The sequence below is a fragment of the Euleptes europaea genome, chromosome 2, assembly GCF_029931775.1.
Source record: "Euleptes europaea isolate rEulEur1 chromosome 2, rEulEur1.hap1, whole genome shotgun sequence".
Lineage (NCBI taxonomy): Eukaryota > Metazoa > Chordata > Lepidosauria > Squamata > Sphaerodactylidae > Euleptes > Euleptes europaea.
In genome coordinates, this window is record NC_079313.1 from 134,766,414 (window position 1) to 134,772,761 (window position 6,348).

A 6,348-nucleotide genomic window follows, 5' to 3' on the forward strand; every position below is an offset into this window, starting at 1 on the left:
GAGGGTGGGGGAATAATGTTGATTGGGAACGATTGGTGTATGAATTCTTACTTTAAGTCCAGTAGCCCCTCAGAGACCAACAAGATTTTTGGGGTATGAGCTTTTGAGAATTAAAGGTTCCTTCATCAGATAAATGGCGAATGGGCCTTTGACTCTTGAAAGCTCATACCCCCCAAAATCTTGTTGCTTTCTAAGGAGCTACTGGAGTCAATTCTTGCTCTTCTCCTGCAGACCAACATGACTGGCCTCTGAAACTATGGTATACAAGCTATAAGAGATGTCTACAGATAATACTTAGGAGTTTTAGAAAGATCATTTATGCATGGGTACTTTCACTCACATTCGCCCTCGGTATGTCTCGATTGTTCCTTGGAGTTAAGCATGAGTTTTCCCTCCATTAGAGATGACCTCACTGCCAGCCCTCACAAATCCCGGGACTTCCCATTCCTCTGTTAACCCAATTCTTCCCTTTCCCCTGAGCTCAGCCCGGGTGAAATCCCCGTGCATAAGGCAAAGCGTGGGATATGCAAGCTTGGTTTCTCTCACAGCCAATTACAAAGCAGTGTGTAAAGAGACGGGGATTCAAATACTTCCTGCTTCCTGGGAGTACTTTCTGGGCAGAAAAATGGACTTTTAAAATGAGGCTTAGGTCCCCCCTATGGTTGCTAGGTCCCTCTTCACCACTGGCAGGAGATTTTGTGGGCGGAGCCTGAGGAGGGTGGGGTTTGGGGAGGGGCTTTAATGCCATAGAGTCCAATTGCCAAAGCTGCCATTTTCTCCAGGTGAGCTGATCTCTATCGGCTGAAGATCAGTTGTAATAGCAAGAGATCTCCAGCTAGTCTCTGGAGGTTGGCAACCCTAGCTTCCCCCATTCCTTTTAGGGTGCTCCATTTTGTTTCTGTCTTTTAAAATGCATTTTGGCTGGGCACTTGGATTTCCACGGGGTGGGGGGGGGACGGGGACTTCTCTCTCAAAGAAAGAACTACAGCCCAAAGAACTACAGCCCATCACAAAGCGGCATTTCAAGGGCTTCTTGTTTTGAGCTTGGAGACTGCTGGTGCAGAGCTTCTAAAGAAGAACGCGTGGATCCAGCGAGAGACGATCCTCAGGTAAAACTCCCATGCATAAATGACCTTTGGCGGAAGAGAAAGATGGAAGTGAAGGGGAGGGAGATGAGGAAGAAGAACTTGGAAGGCTCTTCTCACTTGCTTGAGTCATCTAGCGCTCTAGTCTGCAGACCCCGTAACGGTGCTCAGCCTTCCTCGTGCCTCCTCCTTCCTCATTTCACAAGGTGGGCAGGATGACGCTCACTGGCCTTCTGGGGGCTGACGGCTGGTGGGATGGTGTTGGACCTGATGGTTAAGACAAGAAAGATCCAAGCATTGTAACAAGAATTTGAGAATGCCAAGGTGTCAAGAGAAGCAGGAAGCTCTCGAGGGGGGGCAGCAGTCCAGACAACAGGTTTTAGGGTAATAGGGTGGGGTCCGTGCTCTTGCAACAGACCCCCAGAGAACTCAGGGTCCAGCCCAATTTGCAGACGCCAGAGAAGCCTTTGTAGTTCTTGCTTCCACCCCCCAACAACCCACACACTTCCCCTGCCACTTGCAGAGATGCGAGGGATAGTCTGGAAGGCTTCAGGGGAGACCATAGCAGGGAAAGTCCTGGATGCTACTGAGCATGCTCATTGCCGCATTCAGGGATGCTGAATCTGGAATCATGTACTCTTGAGCCACCATGGTGTTGTGGTTAAGAGCAGTGGACTCTAATCTGGAGAACCGGGTTCGATTCCCCACTTCTCCACATGAAGCCCGCTGGGTGACCTTGGGCTGGTCATAGTTCTCTCTGAGCTCTCTCAGCCACACCTACCTCACAAGGTGTCTGTGGTGGGGAAGGGAAGGGAAGGCAATGGCAAGCTGCTTTGAGACTTCTTAAAAGGTAGAGAAAATCAGGGTATAAAAACCAATTCTTCCTCTGAGGGTTGCTACACAGCTTTGTGCCCGCACAAAGATGGCCACCTTTGAGACACAATATTCAACTGGTTAGGTGGCAGAGTCTCTTTCTTTCTTTCTTTCTTTCTTTCTTTCTTTCTTTCTTTCTTTCTTTCTTTCTTTCTTTCTTTCTTTCTTTCTTTCTTTCTCTCTTCCCCTTCTGCCCTACAAGACTTGAGTAGTGTCAATCAATCCCAACTAGGTATAAGAGAAAGAAAGGAAGAATTCAAACCAGAGAGGGCAGGCTAAACCATATTAGAGAAGATGCCTTGTCACAGGCTGTCCGAGTTCTCACGGCCAGAACAAAGAATTTTGCTTCAAAAAAGAGCATTTGCTGGCCTAGAATCCATTAAAGGTTTAGTAACTAAAGTATCTAGGGGAAGCTCTTTTGCTGGCACATCAGTGGTTTGATCTATTGCTCTCTTACCTCCTTATACCACAGACATTCAAATAGAACACACTTCACAGATTCTGGGATCCCTAAACTACAACCGCAATATCTATCCGAAAATGATATACCTAATATACATCCTTCAGAGATCATGGATAAAGGCAGAGTCACTCCTTTAAAAAAAAAAAAAACACTGCTGATTGAATTGACAGGCTGCCAATAGAAGTTGTTAAGAGAGAAGCCATCTTAAAGGGATTTTCCAGTTGGTTCCATCTAAGTTCCCTGTTCTCTGAAGGTGTTGGCTACGATGGAGAGAAGCATCATCTCTCAAACAAATCGTGAGAGTCCAACCCTAGGTGAGCAAAAGGGGGTCAAAAACATTACAGCACCGCCAAAGCTCCATCTCTAAGAGGGGAGTGGACATTTTCATGGAGGATGGGGCTATTCATGGCTACTAGTAAAAATGGATACTCGTCATGTTGCATACCTATTCTCTCCAGGATCAGAGAAGCATGCCTGTTATATTAGGTGCTGTGGAGCACAGGCAGGGCAATGCTGCTGCAGTCATCTTGCTTGGGGGCTTCCTAGAGGCAACTGGTGGTCCACTGTGTGAACAGACTGCTGTGTTTGATGGGCCTTTGTCTGATCCAGCAGGGCTTTTCTTATGTTCTTATGATACCCACCTATTCTCTCCAGGATCAGAGGAACATGCCTATTATATTAGGTGCTTTGGAACACAGGCAGGACAATGCTGCTGCAGTTGTCTTGTTTGTGGGCTTCTTAGAGGCACCTGGTTGGCCACAGTGTGAACAGCTTGCCATGGCCTTTCTTATGTTCTTATCTTTCCACCCAAGTATAACCGTGTGAACATCTGTGGCCATTAATCTATTTTGAAAAATTATTAGCCACCTTTCTTCCTTGTGGAGCTCAAGGCAGTCTACAATATAAATAAAATACCTATAATAGAAAACATAAAAATACATAAAACCAAACATTTAAAATCACGACTGAGTACTGCTATAATCAACTGCAGCCCTAAATAAAACCAAGCTGCCTCCTAAAGACTGAAGGTGAGGGAGCCAGGAGCACCTCCCTGAGAGGTTATTCCATAACTGTGGGGCTGCCACTAAAAAGGCCCTCTCTTGTGTATCCACCAACCCAACTTCTTTAAGTGAAAGGACAATCAGGAAGGCGTCTCCCTGTGATCTTACTTCCCAGCAGAAACATGTGGAGAAGACGGTCCTTCAGATACCCCAGTCCCAGGTCATATTGAACCTATAAAGCTCTAAAATGCTTTGAGACTTCCACCCATGCATCCCAACATAATTCTGGAGTTCCACCAAGGATTCTCTTTTAACTAGACTCTCTGTGCAACAGACTCTGTTAGTAAGGGTGTAAAAGATGCATTACATAAGAACATAAGAAAGGCCATGCTGGATCAGACCAAGGTCCATCAAGTCCAGCAGTCTGTTCACACTGGGGCCAACCAGGTGCCTCCAGGAAGCCCACAAACAAGACTGCAGCAGCACCATCCTGCCTGTGTTCCACAGCACCTCACATAACAGGCATGCTCCTCAGATAACTGAAGAGAATAGGGATGAACCTTGACTAGTATCCATTTTTACTAGTAGCCATGGAAAGCCCTCTCCTCCATGAACATGTCCATTCCCCTCTTAAAGCCTTCCAAGTTGGCAGCCATCACCACATCTTGGGGCAGGGAGTTCCACAATTTAACAATGTGTGGTGGCTGTCCCTAGTTATGGAATTCTCTCCCACTAACTGCCCACCAAAGTCCCACCATGAGTACCTGCTGGAAGCATCAGTTTAGAAATGCTAGGTGTTTAGCAAGTTTAGAGGGTAGCTGTGTTGGTCTGCAGTAGAACTGCTAGATTCAAGTCCAGTGGCACCTTACAGACCAACAAGATTTTTGGGGTATGAGCTTTCGAGAGCCAAAGCTCCCTTCGTCAGTTAGATTCGAGTCCAGTAGCACCTTAGAGACCAACAAGATTTTCAAGATAAAAACTGCCTACATTTTGCATTGTACCTCTGCATATCGAGCCCCTTCTTTGCAACACCCCTCCTGCCTTCTGACTGGGATATAAAGGCTCAGGGACCTTCATTCCTACTTGTATCTGATGAAGGGAGCTTTGGCTCTTGAAAGCTCATACCCTGGAAATCTTGTTCGTCTCCAAAGTGCTACTGGACTCGAATCTAGCTGTTTGGACAAGGCTTGGAGCCAGGAACTCCCTGCCCCAGGATGTGGTGGCTGCCAACTTGGAAGGCTTTAAGAGGGGAGTGGACATGTTCATGGAAAAGAGGGGTGTCCATGGCTACACATCAAAATGGATACTAGTCATGATGCATCCCTATTCTCTCCAGGAGCAGAGGAACATGTCTATTTACTTGGGTGCTGTGAAACACAGGCAGGATGGTGCTGCTGCAGTCGTCTTGCTTGTGGGCTTCCTAGAGGAACCTGGTCGGCCACTGTGTGAACAGACTGCTGAACCTGATGGGCCTTGGTCTGACCCAGCAGGGCCTTTCTTATGTTCCTATGATTGTGTTGGGAAAGAACGCAAAAAGGAATGGAATAAAATCTGAATAATTTTCCATTGGGAAGAAACGTTTGGCTTGCGTTGTTTGTTCCAAGACTTCAGGATAAGATATACTGTATCTGACAAAGGGAGCTTTGACTTCTCGAAAAGCTTATACCCTGAAAATCTTGTGGGTTTTTTAGGTGCTACTGGATTCGAAACTTGCTCTTCTACTGTAGACCAACACGGCTACTCACCTGTAAATCTAAAGTGTCCTGAGCTCGTGCTCAAGAAATCGGATGACATGTGAATCTGCATTCTCATCCTCCCTGCAACAAAAACTCTGCGGTTGGACCTTAGGTTGAAATATGCCTCTTGAATGAAGAACAAGACACGGACTGTTCCTCCATGACGCAAGTCTGAAAAGTGGCAGCGGTCGAGGGAGGAGGAGAATTATTGTGTTTGTCAGACACGGACACTCCAGCGGGTGAATTGTTACATCTGGCCCCCATATTAGAGGTTCTTTTATTTTCCCTTCTATTGAGAAGTTCGCATTCCACGTCTTCCTTAGAGGAGAAGACTTTGAAGAGGCTCCAAACAATCAGCTCTCTTCTTTGCGCGCTCGTCTTCATGCAAATGAGGTGTGGGCATTTTCACTGAATGGCACCCCGCGCCTGGCGAAAAGATTCCACGGGATAAATTATGTATGAGACATAAAAACCAGGTTTAATATGCAAACCCACAATGGCATGTTTCAGAAAGAAAGAAAGAAAGAAAGAAAGAAAGAAAGAAAGAAAGAAAGAAAGAAAGAAAGAAAGAAAGAAAGAAAGAAAGAAAGAAAGAAAGGAAGGAAGGAAGGAAGGAAGGAAGGAAGGAAGGAAGGAAGGAAGGAAGGAAGGAAGGAAGGAAGGAAGGAAGGAAGGAAGGAAGGAAGGAAGGAAGGAAGGAAGGAAGGAAGGAAGGAAGGAAGGAAGGAAGGAAGGAAGGAAGGAAGGAAGGAAGGAAGAAAGAAAGAAAGAAAGAAAGAAAGAAAGAAAGAAAGAAAGAAAGAAAGAAAGAAAGAAAGAAAGAAAGAAAGAAAGAAAGAAAGAAAGAAAGAAAGAAAGCCAACTTATGGCAAATGTATAAAGGTTTTCCAGGCAAGAAATGAGCAGAAGTGGCTTGCTATTGTGTGCTTCTACGTAGCAACGCTGGACTTCCTTAGTGGTCTCCCATCCAAGTACTAGCCAGGGCCGACCCAGCGTAGCTTTCAAACTCTGACAACCCCAGGATAGTCTGTTGAAATGAATGGGATTTAAAGTGCTTGATTCTCAAAGAATTGTGGTCTTGCTGTGCTCTTCCCTAAAGGGGTGGAGTGGCAGGGGGTGGGAACCAGGTGTCCTGTTAAGGAGTAGATAAGGGGCTGGAAGGGGGTCAATTACTCCTGAAAGGCTTTCAG